A 22,796-nucleotide genomic window follows, 5' to 3' on the forward strand; every position below is an offset into this window, starting at 1 on the left:
TCTAATCACAGGAAGTCGTACAGGTCACCCAAACATGCGGCTACCCCCGGTGGCGATGCCATTCCAGCAAAATTGGCCGCCGTGCAATCAGAGAGGCGAATGCCAAGACGTCGGCCTTCCTCCTCTCCATGAGCTCCGACTTCTCTGAAACCCCAAATATCGCCACCAAAGGGTCCGGGTCCACCTCCTCCTCCACTATCCTGTCTAAGACCGCGAACACTAACTGCCATTCAATTAATGCCTCTGTTTTAAACTTCTCCTCCTTGGGCCTGATTTTACCTCTGTACAAGTGACTGGGATTTTGAGTCAGTTAAAATCAGGTCCATTCTTTTCAAATCCCTCCACGGCCTCATTTAATTCAAATCACCACAAATTCCCCTCTCCCATCTTCTCCAATTCAACAACTCTCCGAGATATCTGTGCTCCACTAATTCTGCCCTCTTCAATATCCCTGGTTTCAATTGTACAACCACTGGGACCTTGTCCTCAGTTGCCTGGGCCCCAGGCTCTGGAATTCACTCACTAAACCTCTCTGCCGCTCGATCGCTTTTGCTTCTTTAGGATATTCCTTAAAACCTACCTCTTTGACCAAGTGACTGGTCATCTGAACTAATATCTCTGTATGTGGCTCAGTGTCAAATTCTGTCTGTATTCACATCTATGAAGCTCTCTGGGGAAGTTTAACGGTGCTATACAAATGCAAGTTGTTACTGTTGTTGTGGTTAGATCATATTCAGTGGAACCTGCTATTGTTAAGCAGTCAAACGCTTTCTTGCTGTGTCCAGAAAGAGCTACAGGAAGGCTGTTGACTATATTCGGCCTTGCAAGACTTCAATGTTTAAAATACACCTAGTGAAGACATTGTTATATCGTCACTCAGAGTGAATGAGAAACCCTTCTCTTTAAATATATATACATAAGAACTAGGAGCATGAGTAGGCCATCTGGCCCTTCGAGCCTGCTCCGCCATTCAATGAGATCATGGTTGATCTTTTGTGGACTCAGCTCCACTTTCCCACCTGAACACCATAACCCTTTATTCTTCAAAAATATCCATCTTTATCTTGATCTTGAAGATAGCCTCAACTGCTTCACTGGGCAGGAAATTCCATAGCTACAGGGAAGAGGCTGCAATTAAACCTGTCCCTCTTAACCTGCACAAAAGCAGGAGGCTCAGAATCACCATCATCCCCTGTTATTTCATTGAAAGGAATTTCTGATTCAGTCAAGTGCTCTGCTCTTCTCCCACAGCCCTGCAAATTCTTCCATTTCAAGTATTTACCCTTTGCAAAGATACTATTGAATCTGTTTTTAGGCAGATCGGAACAACTCACTGTGAAAAATAAAATAAAATCTCTTCTCTCCTTCTGGCTCCTTTGCCAAAGACCTTAGAGGGATTGACTTTCTGTTTTAAGAGCCTGCCAACCCGTCTCACCCACTTGTCCTAAATGCATAAATCTAATCATGTAAAGTCCACCGAAACCAAATATATATTAATTTCCTGAATTAAATGTATGAATTTATTAATTATAAATCAATGGAGAAAGACTGTTCAGAGTACGGAACGACAGCACACCTGTAGTGATAAAAAAAGACTATTTCCTGTGTTACAGATTCCGGACCAGACCCCAATTTATGTCAGGAAACCAGAGGAGACCCCAAGAATTTCTCAGTTTCTAAAACTGTGAGGAAAGGATACTTCACCCCAGGAGTGATTCCACTGACTAACAGGGATCTTTTATATTAAAACTTCATTAGTAACACAGTACCAACTACACTGACATCGCAGAAATAATTTACAATTAACAGTTAAACAATTTGTAATTACTACCTTAGATCTTCTTATTCGCCAACTAAACAAAGCCCATTACAGGTGAAAAGCCACTTGTAAATAAAGTTAGCAAACACAGGGATAATTGCTGTCCTCTGTGTCGAGAGTTGCTTTCAGCAAAGGCAAGAGATCCCTTCAGGCACAACCTGCAAGTCCTTCTGTCTTTGGCAGACTTAAAGCTAAACTGCTTGGCTCCAACCATTAATTACATCCTCTCTCCCCCACTAACTGACTTATGACCATCTTACTGAGGCTAAACACCCTCAATTATTTAAACCCCAGGGAACCTTCTTTCTATAAACAAAGTTCCATTCGCCCTATATAGGGAGACAATTAAATGGTTGGAATCAATGTTTCTCCCACTTATACAACATTCTAATTGCATCTTTTGCAGACACGCCTGCCTGTAAAACCAGGATTTAAAAAAATATTACTAACTGCAACAGATATATCATCAGGGTCAAGTGCAAATTGGCATAGATATGAGAAAATTAGGGAAGTAAACACGTGGTTAAAGGAGTGGTGTGGGAATGAGGGGTTCCATTTCATGGTCAATATAGTTACAAAAACAAGTGGCAGGGCAGAGATGAAAAGAAAGTCAGGAAGCCAACTTCAGGAACTGTAGCTTAACGGCAAAACTACAAGAAGTATACTGGTTAAACCAGAAGAGAAAAATAATAAACAAATAAAGCATCAGTGCTGAGGGACAGGTTGGGGTTATAGCCCAAGTCAGAGTTCATAAACTGTGAAAAAACTAGATGAGCTGAAGTTTCAAATGCAAATAGGCCATAAGACCTAAAGACGTCATAGAACATTACAGTGCAGTACAGGTCCTTCGGCCCTCAATGTTGCGCCGACCTGTGAAACCACTCTAAAGCCCATCTACACTATTCCCTTATCGTCCATATGTCTATCCAATGACCATTTGAATGCCCTTAGTGTTGGCGAGTCCACTACTGTTGCAGGCAGGGCATTCCACGCCCTTACTACTCTCTGAGTAAAGAACCTACCTCTGACATCTGTCCTATATCAATCTCCCCTCAATTTAAAGCTATGCCCCTCGTGCTAGACATCACCATCCGAGGAAAAAGGCTCTCACTGTCCACCCTATCCAATCCTCTGATCATCTTGTATGCCTCAATTAAGTCACCTCTTAACCTTCTTCTCTCTAATGAAAACAGCCTCAAGTCCCTCAGCCTTTCCTCATAAGATCTTCTCTCCATACCAGGCAACATTCTGGTAAATCTCCTCTGCACCCATTCCAATGCTTCCACATCCTTCCTATAATGCAGCGACCAGAATTGCATGCAATATTCCAAATGCAGCCGCACCAGTTTTGTACAGCTGCAACATGACCTCATGGCACCGAAACTCAATCCCTCTACCAATAAAAGCTAACACACCATACACCTTCTTAACAACTCTCTCAACCTGGGTGGCAACTTTCAGGGATCTATGTACATGGACACCGAGATCTCTCTGCTCATCCACACTGCCAAGAATCTTACCATTAGCCCAGTACTCTGTCTTCCTGTTATTCCTTCCAAAATGAATCACCTCACACTTTTCTGCATTAAACTCCATTTGCCACCTCTCAGCCCAGCGCTGCAGCTTATCTATGTCCCTCTGTAACTTAACATCGGAGCAGAATTAAGCCATTCAGCCCATCGAGTCTGCTCCGCCATTCAATCATGGCTGATATGATTCTCATCCCCATTCTCCTGCCTTCTCCCCATAACCCTGATTCCCTTACTATTCAAGAACCTATCTTTTTTTTTTTTAATTTTAGAGTACCAAATTATTATTTTTCCAATTAAGGGGCAATTTAGTGTGGCCAATCCACCTCATCAGCACATCTTTGGGTTGTGGGGGTGAAACCCCGCAGACACGAGGAGACTGTGCAAACTCCACACGGACAGTAACCCAGAGCCGGGATTCGAACCTGGGTCCTCAGCGCCGCAGTCCCAGTGCTAACCACTGCACCGCATGCCACCCGCCCCACCACCACAAAAAGAACCTATCAAACTCTGTCTTTTTAAAAATAAATTTTAGAGTACCCTATTCATTTTTTCCAATTAAGGGGCAATTTAGCGTGGCCAATCCCACTATCCTGCACATCTTTGGGTTGTGGCGGCGAAACCCACGCAAACACGGGGAGAATGTGCAAACTCCACACGGACAGTGACCCAGAGCCGGGATCGAACCTGAGACCTCGGCGCTGTGAGGCAACAGGGCCAACCCACTGTGCCACCGAGCTGCCCTTTCCAGAGGCATTTGACCAAGTCCCACATAAGAGTTTGTTAACTGAAGTGAAAGCCCATGGAGTTGAGGGAAAATTATTAACTTGGTTCGGAATTGGTTGAGTGGCAGGTAGACAGAGTGGGGATAATAGGACGTACTCTAATTGGCAGGATGTGACTAGTGGTGTATCACAGGGACTGTGTTGGGACCTCAATTATTCATGAACGACTTGGATGGAATAGAAAGTCATATATCCAAATCTGCAGATGATACAAAGTTAGGTGGCATTGTAGACAGTCTAGATGATAGCATAAAATTGCAAGAAGATATTGACAGACTAGGATGGGGAAAATTGTGGCAGATGGAATTCAATGTTAGCAAGAGTGAGGTTATCCATTTTGAACCAAAAAGGACAGAATCATAGGATCCCGACAGTGCAGAAGGAAGCCATTCAGTCCATCGAGTCTACACCATCCCCACTCCCCTGCCCTGTCCCAATAACTCCTTAACCTAACCTACACATCTTGGCACATCGTGTCTGCACCGAACCTCCTAAAAGCAGCCCACCCAGGTCCACTCCCCCACCCTATTCCCATAACCATACCTAACCATTCGACAGGAAGGGATAATTTAGTATGGCAAATCCACCTAACTTGTACATCTGCCGACTGGTAGGAAACCGGTGCACCCGGAGGAAACCCACGCAGACATGGGGCGAGCATACAAACTCCACACAATCTGTCACCCAAGGTCGGAATCGAACCCGGGTGCCTGTGAGGCAGTAGTGCTAACCACTGTGCCGCCCCGAGCAGGGTACTTTCTAAATGGGAAATGGTTAAGTACTGTGAATGTCCAAAGGGACTCCGGGGTTCAGGTGCACAGATCCCTAAAATGCCACGAACAAGTGCAGAAAATAATCAAGAAGGCTAATGGAATGCTGGCATTTATATCTAAAGGATTATATCATAACGACACCGAGGTTATGCTGCAGCTATACAATACCCTGGTTAAAATCCCTCGTTAGACCCCACTTGGAGTCACTGTGAGTGGTTCTGGGCCTCACGCTTTAGGAAGGATATATTGGCGTTGGAGGGAGTGCAACATGAGACTTACAACAAAGATACCTGGACTATAAGGGTTAAGGTGCAAGGAGGAATTACACAAATCAGACCTGTTTTCACTGGAATTTAGAAGGTTAAGGAGTGATCTGATCGAATTCTCCAAGATATTAACAGAAGAAAAGGTGGATAAAGGTAAACTATTTCATTGATTGCAGACTCTAAAACTAGGGGCATAGTCTGGAAATTAGGGCCAGACCGTTCAGGAAACATGTTCAGAACCATTTCTTCATAAAAAGGATGAGAGAGGTTTGGAACTCTCCCACACACCGCAGTTGAAGCTGGATCAGTTGTTCATTTTAAATCGGACATCTGTGTTAAGCAAAGATATTCAGGGACATGGGCCAAAGGCAGGTGTATGGAGTTAGGCCACAGATCAACAATGATCTCATTAAATGGCAGGAAAGGCTGAGGGGCTGAATGGCCTACTCCAGTTCCTATGTTCCTACAATACAATATATTTAATATAATAAACATTCATCACAACTGTCCAAGATAAAATTAATACATTACATCTGCTTCTGTGAATCATTTCAGTGGAAACATGCCCTCACTCAGAGATTGTCACTGGAATGATAATTCAGACACCAGCCAGTGCAACAGAAACAAACTCTCCAACCCTGCCGTGTTACCAACTGTCAGAATGAATATGGGTCAGTTATGGATGTGATTAACAGCAGCAACAACAGCAGAATCCAACCCCTGTAATGACTTGTGAACTCGCTGGTGTATCTGAAGGTGGGCTGTACGTCTAAATCCTTTCCCACACACGGAGCAGATAAACAGCTTCTCATCAGTGTGAAGTCGCTGGTGTGTTAGCAAGTTGGATGAATTGGTAAATCCCTTCCCACACAAGGAGCAGGTGAATGGCCTCTCCCCAGTGTGAACTCGTCAGTGGCCGACTAGGCTGGATGGATCTCCAAATCCCTTCCCACACAGTGCAGGTGAATGGTCTCTCCCCAGTGTGAACTCGCTGGTGTTTTTGCAGGTTGGAATAACTGAACGAATCCCTTCCCACACAAGGAGCAGGTGAATGGCCTCTCCCCAGTGTGAACTCGTCAGTGGCTGACTAGGCTGGATGGATCTCCAAATCCCTTCCCACACAGTGCAGTTGAATGGTCTCTCCCCAGAGTGAACTCACTGGTGTCTCTGCAGGCTGGATAACTGAGTGAATCCCTTCCCAGTCAGAACAGGTGAATGGCCTCTCCCCAGTGTGAACTTGCTGGTGACTCTGTCAGACCTTGATGTGAAGTTTGGTTTGAGATTTCTTGCAGCAAATTCCCCCCTTTTAATATCCTGTTGAAAGAGTTTATAAATGTCATCACTCAGTACAGCTCAGAAAGTCAGAACGACAATTCTAGTTGCTGTGGAACTGGCTTTCTCATTCCCCCAAACCTCTAAATTTCCATCCCCTGCTCCCTCCCTACACCCCACCCACACACTCGCTACCCCCATACACACAGCCTCCACCCCCCCCACCCCCCATATATACTCCCTCCATTCTCACTCTGCTGCATCGAAGAGACACCCTCCCAATTCTCCTGAAGGTGCTAACTCATGCTGATCGACAGATCTGCACAGCATTTCCTGTTCTCGACGGAGAGATCTTAAGAACCTCAGGAGCAGGAGTCAGCCATTCGGCCCATCAATCCTGTTCTTCTATTTAATAAGATCATAGTAAGAGGTCTCACAACATCAGGTTAAAGTCCAACAGGTTTGTTTCAAACACTAGCTTTTGGAGCGCTGCTCCTTCCTCAGGTGAATGAAGAGGTATGTTCCAGAAACAGATATATACACAAATTCAAAGATGCAAGACAATGCTTAGAATGCGAGCATTTGCAAGTAATTAAGTCTTTACAGATCCAGAGATAGGGGTAGCCCCAGATCAAAGAGGGCCTGGCCTGGGCTTGCGAAATCCTACTAACTGTCCTGGCTTGAGACAATTCACACCTCTTTAACCAGCGTTGAGACTTCGATGAAGCTCAAAGGCAGCTCAAGGCTGTGGGCAGTGAATTATGTCATGTGACCCGAAAAATGGTATCCAACAACTTTGTCAAGTCTTTCAATAACCCAATCGTTGCCTTGGCCTTCATTAAATCCATTAAGGGCAAGGATCTGGAGGGATGGTTTGCAGCTCAGACTAACTCAGGTTCTAATCTAGACTCTTTCCCTGTCTTGGGCATTGTTGCCTGAATTTCACAGAATCCAATACAAATAGAAACATAGCAACATAGGAACTGGAGTAGGCCATTCAGTCCCTTAAGCCTTTCCCACCATTTAATGAGATGGCTGATCTGTGGCCGAAATCCATATGCCTTAATACAGCACACACAGACACCCTCTGTGCAGTGTGAACTTACTGATGAGTAACGACTGAGTGAATCCCTTCCCACTCAGAGCAGGTGCACAGTCTCAGCCCAGTGTGAACTTTCATCAGGTCAGTTGAGACATTTCCACACATGGAGAAAGTGAATGACTGTCCAACAGCAGACTGTGTGACTGAGTGAATCCCTACACACACACATAGAGCAGATGGTTGGCCTCTCCCCAGTATGAATACACTGGTGTCTCAGAAGGGTGTATGTCTAATTGACTCTCCTCCCACACTCGGAGCATGAGATGGCCCTTCCCAGAGTGAGTGCAATGTGAACGGTGAGGCGAGCTGTTTGCCAGAATCCAGTCCCACAGTGAGAGCACCTGAACTCACTCACATCAGTGAACACGTCAATGGGAAATAAGTTCCTCGGAAAGTTTACAGCACTTCCCGCAGTCTGGGCATTTAATGGGTCAATCATCAGTGCGAACTGGCTGATGTCTCACCAGGTTGGACAAGTGAGCAAATCCCTTCCTACACTTGGAATAGGTGAATGGCCTCTCCCCAGTGTGAAGTCGCTGGTGCGTCAGCAGGTAGGATGAACAAGTGAATCCCTTTCCCACACACACAACTGACTGGTTTCTCCCCAGTGTGAACCCGCTGGTGTATCCACAGTTGAAATGACTGAATAAATCCCTTCCCACACTCCGGGCAAGAGAACGGCCTCTCCCCAGTGTGAATGCACCGATGTATCCGCAGTTGGGATGACGGACTAAATCTCTTCCCACATTCAGAGCAAGTGAATGGCCTCTGCCCAGTCTGAATTCTCTGGTGTGTCTGAAGGCAGGATGCGATACTGAATCCTTTCCCACATTCAGAGCAGGTGAATGGACTCTCGGCAGTGTGACTGTGATGTAAAGTGAGGTCAGATGAACACCTAAACCTACTGTCACAGTGAGAGCACTTGAACCATCTCTCAGCAGTGTGAACAAGTTGGTGGGATATCAGGGCTCCAGCACGGTAGCATAGTGGTTAACACTATGGCTTCACAGCACCAGGATCCCAGGTTCGATTCATGGCTTGGGTCACTGTCTGTGCGGAGTCTGCACGTTCTCCCCATGTCTGTGTGGGTTTCCTCCCACAAGTCCCATTAGATACTTTGGACAGTCTGAATTCTCCCTCATTATACCCGAACAGACGCTGGAATGTGGCAACTAGGGGCTTCTCACAGTAACTTCATTGCAGTGTGAATGTAAGCCCACTTGTGACAATAAAGATTATTTAAAAATTCCCACAATCTGGACATTTAAAAGGTCTCATCAGTGTGAACCTTCTGGTGTGTCAGCAAGTGTGATGAACAAGTGAATCCCTTCCCACACTCACAGCAGGTGAGCGGCCTCTCTCAGTGTGAGTGCCCTGATGTACAGTGAGGTCAGATGATCGTTTGAACCCAGTCCCAGTGGGAGAGCAGCTGAATGGACATTCATCAGTGTGAATACGTTGATGGGACTTCAGTTCCCAGGAGCTTCGACAGCACGTCTCACAGTCCGGGCATTTAACGGTCTCTCTTCAATGTGAATCCGCTGGTGTCTCAGCAAGTTGGATGACTGAGTGAATCCTTTCCCACACTGAGGGCAGGTGAATGGCTTCTCTCTAGTGTGAATTCGCTGGTGAACCAGCATAGCTGATGCACAAGTGAACCCCTTCCCACACTTGGAGCAAGTGAATGGCCTCTCCCCAGTGTGAATGCGTTGGTGTGTCCGCAGTTGGGATGGGGTAATAAATCCTTTCATACAGTTAGAGCAGGTGAATGGCCTCTCTCCGGTGTGAACTCGCTGGTGTTGAATGAGGTTAAATGATCGTCTGAACCCAGACCCACAGTGAGAGCATTTGAACGGTCTTTCGTCAGTGTGAACACGTTGATGGGACTTCAGATCCCCAGAACTTTTATAGCACTTCCCACAGTCTGGGCATTTAAAAGGTCTCTCCCCAGTGTGAATTTGCTGGTGTCTCAGCAGGTTGGATGACTGAATGAATCCCTTCCCACACTGAGGGCAGGTGAACGGTCTCTCCCCAGTGTGACTGCGCTGATGTTTTAACAGGTCAGCTGATTGTCTGAATCCTCGTCCACACACAGAACACATGAACGGTTTCTCCTCACTGTGAATGGTGCTTTTCTCTTCCATGTTCAAAATCTGACGATATTCCGGTGATGATATATTGGGCGACTGTCAGATCCTGATGTGATGTTTGGTTTCAGTTTCCCGACTGAACATCTTCCTTTTCCAATGTCCTGTGAAATTGATTTAAAACAGAAAAAAGGGAGTGAGAGAGAACCCACAAAAACACAAAGCGAGAGAGCGATGTGGAGCAGTAGGAGTGAAGGAGATGGAGTTTATATATCTACAACTCGACAGAAGTCTGCCAACCCTCAACCTGTACCACCCAAAAGGACTAGGATAGCAGGTAAAAATTCATAATAATTTTTTAAAAAATCATAATAATAATCTTCCATATTGAACATCTTCATCTTCTGGTTCCCCTCCAAGTAACACACCGTCCTGACCAGTCAGACATCTAGTACTGGATAAGCAGAAACTTTCTCTCTCAATTTAAATATTGACAAGACTGAAGCCTTGTCTTCAGTCCCAGCTATAAATTCCACTCCCTCACCAGTGGCTCCATCCCTCTCCCTGGGAACTGTCTGAATCAGACGGTTCACAACCCCAGTGTCATCTTTCACCTAAATATGGGCTTCCAACCACATAATTGCATCATAACCAAGACCGTTTATTTCCACCTCAGTGCTCTTGTCTCTCTCGCTGTGTAATCTCCTTCCTGCTCTTGTCTTTCTCTTGTTAGTGAAAGGGCAGGGAAGTGGAAGAAGCTAATTTGCTCTATCCGAGAGCCAGCACAGGCAAGACAGGATGAATGGCCTCCGTCTGTATTGTAATCATAGAATCATAGAATTTACAGTGCCGAAGGAGGCCATTTGGCCCATCGAGTCTGCACCGGCCCTTACAAAGAGCACCCTACCAAAGCCCATGTATCTACCCTATCCCCTTAACCCCCACTTAACATTTTTCGGAGAGTAAGGGTAATTTAGCATGGCCAATCCGCCTAACCCGCACATCTTTGGACTGTGGGAGGAAACCCACTCAGACACGGGGAGAACGTGCAGACTCCGCACACAGCGACCCAGCCGAGAATCAAACCTGGGACCCTGGAACTGTGAAGCAACTGTGCTAACCACTATGCTACCGTGCTGCCCTAATCAAGGCACTCAATGCAAAAAGACTTACACTGGAGGCCACGGACCAGATTCTGCCTCCAGACCCACCGTTACAAGCTGGCTCTTAATCGGTTTCTCGGTGTTTCCATGAGCAACGCTTGCAAATAAAAGATCAAAATACTGCAGCTGCTGGAAACCTAAAATAAAAAGAGGAAATGTATCTGTGGAGAGGGAAACAGATTTCACATTTTCACTTTGTGCAGAATGAACTCCAGGGAATAAAAATGGTGGTCAATTTGATGGTGAATATAGATCAGAAGGGGAAGTGAAATGCATTATGCCACAGAAAAAACAATTCCTGAGTCTGAAAGATCAGTGAGATGGTCGGGGGATGAGCAGTGATGGAAACTTCATTTTTAAAAATTAATTTACAGGATGCTGGTTAGGCCAGCCTTTATTGTTAATCCTTAGATGCCCTTCAGACGGTGGTGGAGTTGCCTTCTTGAACTGCTGCAGTCCTTGGGGTCCAGGTACATCCACAATGCTGTCAGAGAAGGAGTTCCAGGATGTCGCCCCAGCGAAGGAGCGGCAATATATTTCCATGTCAGGGTGGTGAGTGACTTGGAGTGACACCTCCAGGTGGTGGGGTTCCCAGGTATCTGCTGCTCTTGGCCTTCTAGATGGTAGTGATCATGGGTCGTAAGAAACCTTGGTGAGTTACTGCAGTGCATCTTGTAGATGGTAGGTGGTACACACGGCTGCCACTGTTAGTCGGTGGTGGAGGATTTCAATGTTTGTGGAAGGGGGGCAATCAAGCAGGCTGCTGTGTCCTGGATGGTGTTGAGCTTCTTGAGTGTTGTTGGAGCTGCACTCATCCAGACGTGGAGAGTATTCCATTACAGTCCTGACTTGTGCCTTGTAGATGATGGACAGGCTTTGCACGGGGGGGTGGGGGATGGAGTGAGCAGGTGCGGTGGCGAGTTACTCACCGTAGGATTCATAGCCTTTGACCTGCCCTGGTAGCCACAGTATTAATGAGGCTAGTCCAGTTCAGTTTCTGATCAATGGCAACCATGCTAAATATATTTAAAATATGTTAAAACACATTCATTATCAGAGGCCTATGGTGGAGAGGTGATCAGGGAGAGCAGGGGTGAAGCGGATCAAGATGGATTCAGACTCAAGAGTAAAGAACAGACCCGCAGGTCTTTGGAGACGTGGGGCACGATGTCCCAGGAGGGAGAGAGATCCAGAGAGCAGAATTCACTTCTTTTCCTTTACTTTTCTACATAGCATAGAACATAAGAACATAGAGTGCAGGAGGCCATTCGGCCCATCAAATCTGCACCGACCCATTTAAGCCCTCACTTCCACCCTATCCCCATAACCCAATAGTCCCTCCTAACCTTTTTGGTCACTAACAGCAATTTATCATGGCCAATCCACCCAACCTGCATGTCATTGGACTGTGGGAGGAAACCCACACAGAAATGGGGAGAACGACAGACTCCAGCAGGGAATCAAACCTGAGACCCTGGCGCTGTGAAGCCACACTGCTATCCACTTGTGCTACCGTGCTGCCTTATCATCTGGGTCCCTGCAAACCAGGGAAATGGATGGTCAAATTCCCCAGATCAAATGCTGATGCAGTTTGATGGACAGGTTGTCTCCATTCTGAACAATGGGGAACAACCTCCTCCGTCATTCAAAATGTTGCCCCTTACAAAGATGGCGGCCAGACATGCACTTTGCTGCATCTTGCCCCCCAGGAAGATTCGCCTCCGGTCTTTGGGTAAATATTTTCCAAGGCGGCCTTCAAAACACACGACAGCCCAGAATTGCCGAGCAGAAACTGGTCGTCAAACTCTGCTTGCATGAGGCCGGCCTGAACCGGGATCTCGGGTTCATATCACATTAAATGTAACCCCTACATAGTGCCCGGGTTTATAGAATCCTACTCACTGTCCTGGTTTGAGACAATTCACACCTCGATTACCTGTGATTATCCCTCACTCCACTCACTGTCTGTTCCTGTAGAGACTCACATTCCTGCTGTAATTATCTTGCAATTGTGTCTCTGCCTATATATGCTGTGCCTGTGAACCTGCCTCCCCTTCATCTGACGAAGGAGCAGCGCTCAGAAAGCTTGTGATTTCCAATAAACCTGTTGGACTTTACCCGGGTTTTGTGAGGCTTCTCCCTGCGCCCACCCCGGCCCAGCGCCGCCATCTCCACCCTAGCAGAAAGATGGCGTCAACCAAGGCCTACCACGAGAAGTTGTGGCCCAGTTCGGTGCAAATATGGGGACGGAGAAGTTATTTCTCATGGTTTCAGCTTGAAAACCATGTTCTGAAGCCTCTCCACCAACCTGGCAGCCCTGCCCTCCCGGCGCACCGCCAACTCCCTCGGACCGACCGCGGACCCGAGACACAACCGTCTCTCCACCGCCATTACCCTCACTGCGCATGTCTCGGTGACAGCGCAGCCCCGCCCCTCATTCACTCCGATTAGTTGGCGGACCAGCCTCGCCCACTCGGTCCTCCAGCTCCGCCCCCTCTTTCTATTGGTCCAGGACCGCCGTCAATCATTTCCAGGGAGCTGGAGCATGCGTAGTGCAGCTGCCAGGACTGAACATTATTGCGCATGCGCGGAGTCGAGGCCTTTGGCGAAAGGGAGCCCGGAGAAGCGGAGTCAGCGTCAGGCGGTGGGTGATTTGGAAACACTTTGTGGATCTGGTTTGCAGCTGCGGGGTTCAAATCAATGAGGACTCTGATCTCTGGCAAGGAAGGAAATTCCCAGTCAGAAGTGGAGGCTGCATCATTAAATATATTCAAGGCTCAATTAGATCCAAAAGGGAGTCAAGGGTTATGGGCGACAGGAAAAAAAATAAAGATTAGGGTCACAATCCGATCAGCCATGATTTTATTAAATAGAAGAGCAGGATTGATGGGCCGAATGGCCTACTCCTGAGGTTCTTAAGATCTCTCCTTCAAGAACAGGAAATGCTGTGCAGATCTGTCGGTCAGCATGAGTTAGCACCTTCAGGGGAATTGGGAGGGTGTATCTTCGATGTAGCAGAGTGAGAATGGAGGGAGTGTGTGTATGGGGGGGGGGGGGTGTAGGAAGGGAGCAGAGGATGGAAATTTTGAGGTCTGGGGGAATGAGAAAGCATGTTCCACAGCAACTAGAATTGTCTGTTCTAAATTTCTGAGCTGTGCTGAGTGATGACATTTATAAACTCCTTCAACAGGATATTAAAAGGGGAGGATTTACTGCAAGAAATCTCAAACCAAACTTCACGTCAAGATCTGACAGAGTCACTCGATTTGTTAGGACGGGGAAAACCATCGGCCATTTTACCATCAGTGTGACTGGAAAAGCATCGAGTCACGGACACCCGCACCATGGGGAAACCGTGGAAATGTGGGGATTGTGGGAAGGGATTCACTTTCCCATCTCGGCTGGAAACTCATCGACGCACTCACACCGGGGAGAGACCGTTCATCTGCTCTCAGTGCGAGAAGGGATTTAAAACTTCATCCAACCTGCGGACACACCAGCGAGTTCACAGCGCGGTGACACCGTTCATCTGCTCCGAGTGTGGGAAAGGATTTACTACTTCACCCGGCCTAAGCAAACACCAGCAAGTTCACACTGGGGAGAAACCGTTTACCTGCTCCATGTGTTTGAAGGCATTCGGATGTCAATACAACCTGCAGAGACACCAGCAAGTTCACACTGGGGAGAGACCATTCACTTGCTCCATGTGTGGGAAGCGATTCGTTGACTCATCCAGCCTGCTTGCACACTTGCGTGTTCACACTGGGGAGAGGCCATTCACCTGTTCTGACTGTGGGAAGGGATTCACTCAGTTATCCAGCCTGCAGAGACACCAGCGAGTTCACTCTGGGGAGAGACCATTCACCTGCACTGTGTGTGGGAAGGGATTTGGAGATCCATCCAGCCTAGTCAGACACTGGCGAGTTCACACTGGGGAGAAGCCATTCACCTGCTCCTTGTGTGGGAAGGGATTCATTCAGTTATCTAACCTTCAAAAACACCAGCGAGTTCACACCGGGGAGAGACCATTCACCTGCTCTGTGTGTGGGAAGGGATTTACCAATTCATCCAACTTGCTAACACACCAGCGACTTCACACTGATGAGAAGCCCTTTATCTGCTCCGTGTGTGGGAAAGGATTTAGACGTACAGCCCACCTTCAGATACACCAGCGAGTTCACAAGTCATTACAGGGGTTGGATTCTGCTGTTGTTGCTGCTGTTAATCACATCCACAACTGACCCATGTTCATTCTGACAGTTGTTAACGTGGGAGAATTGGAGAGTTTGTTTCTGTAGCACTGGCTGGTGTCTGAATTTTCATTCCAGTGGACTGAATCTCTGAGTGAGGGCACATTTCCACTGAAATGATTCACAGAAGCAGATGTAATGTATTAATTTTATCTTGGACAGTTGAGATGAATGTTTATTATATTAAATATATTGTATTGTAGGAACATAGGAACCGGAGTAGGCCATTCAGCCCCTCAAGCCTTTCCCGCCATTCAATGAGATCATTGCTGATCTGTGGCCTAACTCCATACACCTGCCTTTGGCCCATGTCCCTGAATATCTTTGCTTAACACAAATCTATCTATCTCCGATTTAAAATGAACAACTGTTCTAGCTTCAACTGCAGTGTGTGGGAGAGTTCCAAACCTCTCCCATCCTTTTCATGAAGAAGTGCTTCTGGACATCTCTTCTGAATGATCTGGCACTAATTTTCAGACTATGCCGCGAGTTTTAGAGTCTGCAATCAATGAAAATAATTTATCTTTGTCAACATTGTCAAAAGGGATTATTATTTAAATGATAAAATATTAAAACATGCTGCTGTGCAGAGAGACCTGGGTGTGCTAGTGCATGAGTCGCAGAAAGTTGGTTTTCAGGTGCAACAGGTGATTAAGAAGGCAAATGGAATTTTGTCCTTCACTGCTAGAGGGATGGAGTTTAAGACTAGGGAGGTTATGCTGCAATTGTATAAGGTATGAGGCCACACCTGGAGAATTGTGTTCAGTTTTGGTCTCCTTACTTGAGAAAGGACGTACTGGCACTGGAGGGTGTGCAGAGGAGATTCACTAGGTTAATCCCAGAGCTGAAGGGGTTGGATTACGAGGAGAGGTTGAGTAGACTGGGACTGTACTCGTTGGAATTTAGAAGGATGAGGGGGGGATCTTATAGAAACATATAAGATTATGAAGGGAATAGATAGGATAGATGCGGGCAGGTTGTTTCCACTGGCGGGTGAAAGCAGAACTAGGGGGCATAGCCTCAAAATAAGGGGAAGTAGATTTAGGACTGAGTTTAGGAGGAACTTCTTCACCCAAAGGGTTGTGAATCTATGGAATTCCTTGCCCAGTGAAGCAGTAGAGGCTCCTTCATGAAATGTTTTTAAGATAAAGATAGATAGTTTTTTGAAGAATAAAGGGATTAAGGGTTATGGTGTTCGGGCCGGAAAGTGGAGCTGAGTCCACAAAAGATCAGCCATGATCTCATTGAATGGTGGAGCAGGCTCGAGGGGCCAGATGGCCTACTCCTGCTCCTAGTTCTTATGTTCTTATGTTCATTGTCCTTTCCTGTTACTATCTTGGAGAATTCGATCAGATCACCCTTTAACCTTCTAAATTCCAGTGAAAACAGGTCTAATTTGTGTAATCTCTCCTTGCATCTTAACCCTTATAGTCCAGGTATCATTTTTGTAAATCTCTGTTGCACTCCCTCCACGGCCAATATATCCTCCCTGAAGTGTGAGGCCCAGAACTGCTCATCGTGACTCCAAGTGGGGTCTAACCATGGTTTTTAGCCAGGGTATTGTATAGCTGCAGCATAACCTCTGTATCGTTATGATATAATCCTTTAGATATAAATGATAGCATTCCGTTAGCCTTCTTGATTATTTTCTGCATTTGTTCGAGGTATTTCAGAGACTGTGCACCTGAACCCGGAAGTCCCTTTGGACATTTCCTGTACTCACCCTCTTCCCATTTAGAAAGTACCCTGCTTGGGGCGGCACAGTGGTTAGCACTACTGCCTCACAGGGACCCAGGTTCGATTCCGACCTTGGGTGACAGATTGTGTGGAGTTTGTATGCTCGCCACATGTCTGCGTGGGTTTCCTCCGGGTGCTCCGGTTTCCTACCAGTCGGCAGATGTACAAGTTAGGTGGATTTGGCATTCTAAATTACCCCTTCCTGTCCAACGGTTAGGTATGGTTATGGGAATAGGGCGGGGGAGTGGACCTGGGTGGGCTGCTTTTAGGAGGTTTGGTGCAGACTCGATGTGCCAAGATGTGTAGGTTAGGTTAAGGAGTTATTGGGACAGGGCAGGGGAGTGGGGACGGTGCAGACTCGATGGACTGAATGGCTTCCTTCTGCACTGTCGGGATCCTAAGATTCTGTCCTTTTTGGTTCAAAATGGATAACCTCACTCTTGCTAACATTGAATTCCATCTGCCACAATTTTCCCCATCCTAGTCTGTCAATATCTTCTTGCAATTTTATGCTATCATCTAGACTGTCTACAATGCCACCTAACTTTGTATCATCTGCAGATTTGGATATATGACTTTCTATGCCATCATCCAAGTCGTTCATGAATAATGTGACTAATTGAGGTCCCAACACAGTCCCTGTGATACACCACTCGTCACATCCTGACAATTAGAGTACGTCCTATTATCCCCACTCTGTCGCCTGCCACTCAACCAATTCCTAACCAAATTAATAATTTCCCCTCAACTCCATGGGCTTTCACTTCAGTTAACAAACTCTTCTGTGGGACTTGGTCAAATGCTTCTGGAAGTCCATGTAAATAACATCAATAGACATTCTCCTGTCCAGTAGATCAGTCACCTCTTCAAAATATTCATTGAGGTTTGTCAGGTATAACCTTCCCTTCACCAATCCATGCTGGCTCTCCCTGATCGATCAAAATCCTTCGAGCTGTTCAGTTACCCTCTCCCCGATATAGAATCTGAAATTCCCCCACCACAGATGTTAGGCTAACTGGTCTGTAATTCCCTGGTTTCCCCCTTTCACTCTTCTTAAAAAGTGGAGTGAAATGTGCACATTTTCCAATCCAGGGAGACTACTCCTGAATCTGGGGAACTCTGGAAGATTATAGTTCGGGCATCTACAATGTGCCTCCCTACTTCCTTTAACACCCTTGGATGGATCCTGTCTGGTCCTGGTGATTTGTCACTCTTTAGTGCCATTAATTTCCTAATTACTGATGCTATTCTTATGTTAATTGTATTCAGTCCCTGTCCTCTATTGACTATTAATTTTTTCGGGACTTCTGGCAAGTTATCGTTCTTTTCGACTGTAAACACTGAGGCAAAGTAATTGTTCACCATGTCTGTCATTTCCCCATTATCACTGACAATCTCTCCATTTTCAGCTTTTATTGCACCTACATTGCTCTTGTCCACCAGCTTTCCCTTTATCTAATGTAACATTTCTTCTTATTGATTTTGATGTACCTTCCAAATTTCCTTTCATAATCCCATTTAGTAGCTCTTATAAGCTGCTTTACTGGTCTTTGTATCTATTCCATTTGTCCGGATCTGTGCTTGTTTTGCATCATGTTGTGCATTTTTGTACGCTCTCACTTTTAGTTTTATGCTGCCCCTAACCTCTTTAGTTGTCTAGAACTATTTTTTTTTGTGTGAAGTGGAGCCTTTTCTTCTGAGGGATATATACTCACTCTATATCTCATGAAATGTTTCTTTAAATATTTTCCACTGATCTTCAGTTGTTAAACAGATGTTCCCAATTTACCGTGGACGGTCTCTGTCTCATTCCGTTAAAGTCAGCCTTACCCAAGTTTAAAATTCTAGTATCTTAATCATGCTTTTCACTTTCAAATGCAACATTGAATTCAATCATGGTATGATCACTGTTTGATAAGTGCTCACGCACAGTTAGGCTCCTACTTAAATTTGGTTCATTACTCAGAACTAAATCTAATATTTCCTGCCCCCTTGTTACATCTGGAACATATTGCTGCAGTGAACCATCCCGGACACATTCCAGAGATTCACTACCTTTCTGACAGGTGCTCGTCTGCCTCTCCCAATCTATGTGTCAGTTAAAATCCCCCATTAATACGACTCTGCCTTTGTTACAAACATGCCTAATTTCTGCATTTATATAATCCAACACCTCAGAACTGCCACCAGGGGGTGATACACAACACCCATTACAGTTTTAAACTTTTTCTGTTCCTCGGTTCCACTTGCTATTTTCCCCTCATTCTATCCTCCCTCATCATTGAGGTGGTAGTATTTCTTTTTTTTAAATAAATTATGAGAACCCAATTAATTTTTTCCAATTAAGGGGCAATTTAGCATGGCCAATCCACCTACCCTGCACATCTTTTGGGTTGTGGGGATGAAACCCACGCAAACACGGGGCGAATGTGCAAACTCCAAACGGACAGTGACCCAGGGCTGGGATCGAACCTGGGACGTCAGCGCCGTAAGGCAGCATTGGTAACCACTGCACCACCGTGCTGAGGTGATAGGATTTCTAAGGCTACTCCACTCCCTTGGCCATCTTCCCTGTCCCTCCTGTAAACTTTATCACCAGGTATATTTAGTTCCCAGTCCCGACCATCCGGCAGCCATGTCTCCATAATAGCTACTGCTGTGGAGACAAATCACTGAGTGTCTTTAAGACAGAGTTTGAACTGGGCAGCACGGTGGCGCAATGGTTAGCATTGCTGCCTCACGGCACCGAGGTCCCAGGTTCAATCCCGGCTCTGGGTCACTGTCCGTGTGGAGTTTGCACATTCTCACCGTGTCTGAGTGGGTTTCACCGCCACAACCCAAAGATGTGCAGGGTAGGTGGATTGGCCACGCTAAATTACCCTTTAATTGTAAAAAAATGAATTGGGTACTCTAAATTTTATTTTAAAAAAGACAGAGTTAGATAGGTTCTTGTGGGGGCGGCATGGGGCGCAGTAGTTAGCACTGGGACTGGGGCGCTGAGGACCTAGGTTCGAATCCCGGCCCAGGGTCACTGTCCGTGTGCAGTTTGCACATTCTCCCTGTCTGCGTGGGTTTCATCCCCACAACCCAAAGATGTGCTCATTCGGTGGATTGGCCACGCTAAAATGCCCCTTAAATGGAAATAAAATAATTGGGTACTCTAAAATTTAAAAAAAGATAGGTTCTTGAATAGTAAGAGGATCAGGGTTATGGAGAGAAGGCAGGAGAATGGGGATGAGAATCATATCAGCCATGATTGAATGGCGGAGCAGACCCGATGGGCTGAATGGCCTAATTCTGCTCTGATGTCTTTAGGTCTTATGGTCTATTTGCATTTGCGCCTTCAGCTCATCTAGTTTATTCCTAGTTTATGAACTCTGACTTGGGCTATAACCCCCAACCTGTCCCTCAGCACTGATGCTTTATTTGTTTATTATTTTTCTCTTCTGGTTTAACCAGTATACTTCTTGTAGTTTTGCCATTAAGCTACAGTTCCTGAAGTTGGTTCCTGACTATTTCTTTTCATCTCTGCCCTGCCACTTGTTTTTGTAACTATATTGGCCATGAAATGGAACCCCTCATTCCCACACCACTCCTTTAGCCACGTGTTTACTTCCCTAATTTTCTCATATCTATGCCAATTTCCACTTGGCCCTGATAATATATCTGTTGCAGTTAGTAATATTTTTTAAATCCTGGTTTTACAGGCAGGCGTGTCTGCAAAAGATGCGATTAGAATGTTGTATAAATGGGAGAATCATTGATTCCAACCATTTAATTGTCTGCCTATACAGGGCAAATGTAATTTTGTTTGTAGAAAGAAGATTCCCTGGGGTTGAGCTAATTGAGGGTGTTTAGCCTCAGTAAGATGGTCATAAGTCAGTTAGTGGGGGAGAGATGATGTAATTAATGGTTGGAGCCAAGCAGTTTAGTTTTAAGTCTGCCAAAGACAGAAGGACTTGCAGGTTGTGCCTGAAGGGATCTCGCGCCTTTGCTGAAAGCAACTCTCGACACAGAGGACAGCAATTATCCCTGTGTTTGCTCACTTTATTTACAAGTGGCTTTTCACCTGTCATGGGCTTTGCTTAGTTGGCGAATAAGAAGATCTAAGGTAGTAATTACAAATTGTTCAACTGTTAATTGTAAATTATTTTCTGCGATGTCAGTGTAGTTGGTACTGTGTCACGAATAAAGTTTGTTTCAATATAAAAGATCGCTGTTAGTCAGTGTAATCACTCCTTTGGTGAAGTATCCTTTCCTCACAGTTTTACAAACTGAGAAATTCTTGGGGTGTCCTCTGGTTTCCTGACATAAATTAGGGTCTGGTCCGGTATCTGTTACACAGTAAATAGTCTTTTTCTATCACTACAGGTGTCCTGTCGTTCCGAGAGTTGGCCGTACTCTGAACAGTCTTTCTCCATTGATTTATAATCAAATAAATTCATACATTTAATTCAGGAAATTAATATATATTTAGTTTTGGTGGACTTTTCATGGTCAGATTTATGCATTTAGTGAAAATGGGTGAGACGGGTTGGCAGGCTCTTAAACAGAAAGTCAGTTGAAGAGGGCGGAATTAGTGGAGCACATGTATCTCAGAGTTGTTGAATTGGAGAAGTATTGCTGAAAGAAATGCACATGTTGTCGAAGCTTTTCATCTTGTACTCATCAGGATAGATGCGAGAATACCAAATTTCAAAGGAAACAATAATTCATTCTGTGAGGAATAAGGTGCAAATTGGTTGGCATGTAGACTCCCAATTGAGTGAAGCACCACCATTGGCAAATACAGGGAACTGTTCTCCAAAGCTTTGTTTAAATATAAAAACGGCAGTGGACTCATTGGTCAAGTCATTTTCATGGGGAATGCATTAGGGAAGAATTGTCCCCCAAGCTTTTGTTTAATTGAAAAATGCACTGCCTGACCAAATTCCTTTTGTGTGCAGAGGACCAGGTGCTGTGTATGAATATAAAAGAAGATCAGGACCGTATGTTCGCCAAATCTAATCATTTCATCCTTGAGCTGTAAGCTATTTGTGCATCACTTCAGTGAGATTGTATGACAGACAAATAAACAGGGATGAAAACATGCTCTGCAACTACAAAGCTAATAGAGTTAATGTATTTGTTAACAGTGTCCATCTCACTGAGCAGACTTCAGGCTAATTCACAGCCAACAACCTGCTCCGAAAACTCTGCCCCCATATCGACAGCTGTGATAAACAAACATAGTTCGCAACATTCTAAAACAATCAACATTCAATATAAAACAAACCACAATTATCTAAAAAAAAGGTCAATTCACCTGACTCAATGTGAACGGATCCTATTAAAAAATTCCAGGCTCCCAATCTGGGCCAAAATGGGTTATACCTGACCAGTGCAGCAAGTTTCAGTGAAATCTGTCTTAGTTTGTGAGATAAATTAGTTACGAACAGAATAACAGGGAGAAAACATAATATTTGTCCATCTTCAATGATAGAGGTACTTTCAGTACATGGCCCAGACGTGATATCTATATTCAGCCAGCATTACACAACAGGAACAGGGATGTGTGCTCAGACCAGCGAGTCAAGACACCCTCTTTAAATGGTCAGTTTCCACAATGTATTCAGTGGCCTGTGAAGGGAAGCAGCTTCAGTCCACACTGGGAGTTCCTGCCCTTGACTGTCAGCTGGCATGTGCTAGCTCAAGCTCCTACTCAATGATCTGCCTGTAAGGAGAGATGCGTGTCGATTTACAAAGAAACTTGCATTTAAATAGCACCTTTCACCACCTCAGGGCATAGAATAGAACAGGATCACAGAATAGAATCCCTACTGTGCAGAAGGACCCATTCAGCCCATAGAGCCTGCAGGCCCTTGGAAAGAGCACCCTACCTAAGCCCATACCTCCACCCTATCCTCATAACCCTACCTAACCTTTTGGACATTAAGGGCAATTTAGCATGGCCAATGCACCTAACCTGCACTTCTTTGGACTGTGGGAGGAAACCGGAGCACCCAAAGGAAAC

At 45.5% G+C, this 22,796-nt stretch overlaps 1 protein-coding gene and 2 long non-coding RNA genes across 3 annotated transcripts in view; 1 reads left to right on the forward strand and 2 right to left on the reverse strand.

Annotated features, from left to right (window-relative positions):
• LOC140421804 (uncharacterized) overlaps nucleotides 1–22,796 on the reverse strand; it is a 314,633-nt gene that overhangs the window by 192,706 nt on the left and 99,131 nt on the right. The gene's annotated exons all lie outside the window — the stretch shown is intronic.
• Nucleotides 9,658–13,194, reverse strand: LOC140419698 (uncharacterized). The gene is made up of 3 exons (XR_011945987.1): nucleotides 13,105–13,194; nucleotides 10,807–10,933; nucleotides 9,658–9,797 (listed from the first exon to the last, which is right to left on the reverse strand). It is a non-coding gene; the product is annotated as an uncharacterized lncRNA (long non-coding RNA).
• LOC140419699 (uncharacterized) lies at nucleotides 13,380–20,994 on the forward strand. Its single transcript, XR_011945988.1, has 2 exons — nucleotides 13,380–13,440; nucleotides 13,987–20,994. It is a non-coding gene; the product is annotated as an uncharacterized lncRNA (long non-coding RNA).

This window comes from Scyliorhinus torazame, chromosome 5 (genome assembly GCF_047496885.1).
Source record: "Scyliorhinus torazame isolate Kashiwa2021f chromosome 5, sScyTor2.1, whole genome shotgun sequence".
In the NCBI taxonomy this organism is placed as follows: Eukaryota; Metazoa; Chordata; class Chondrichthyes; order Carcharhiniformes; family Scyliorhinidae; genus Scyliorhinus; species Scyliorhinus torazame.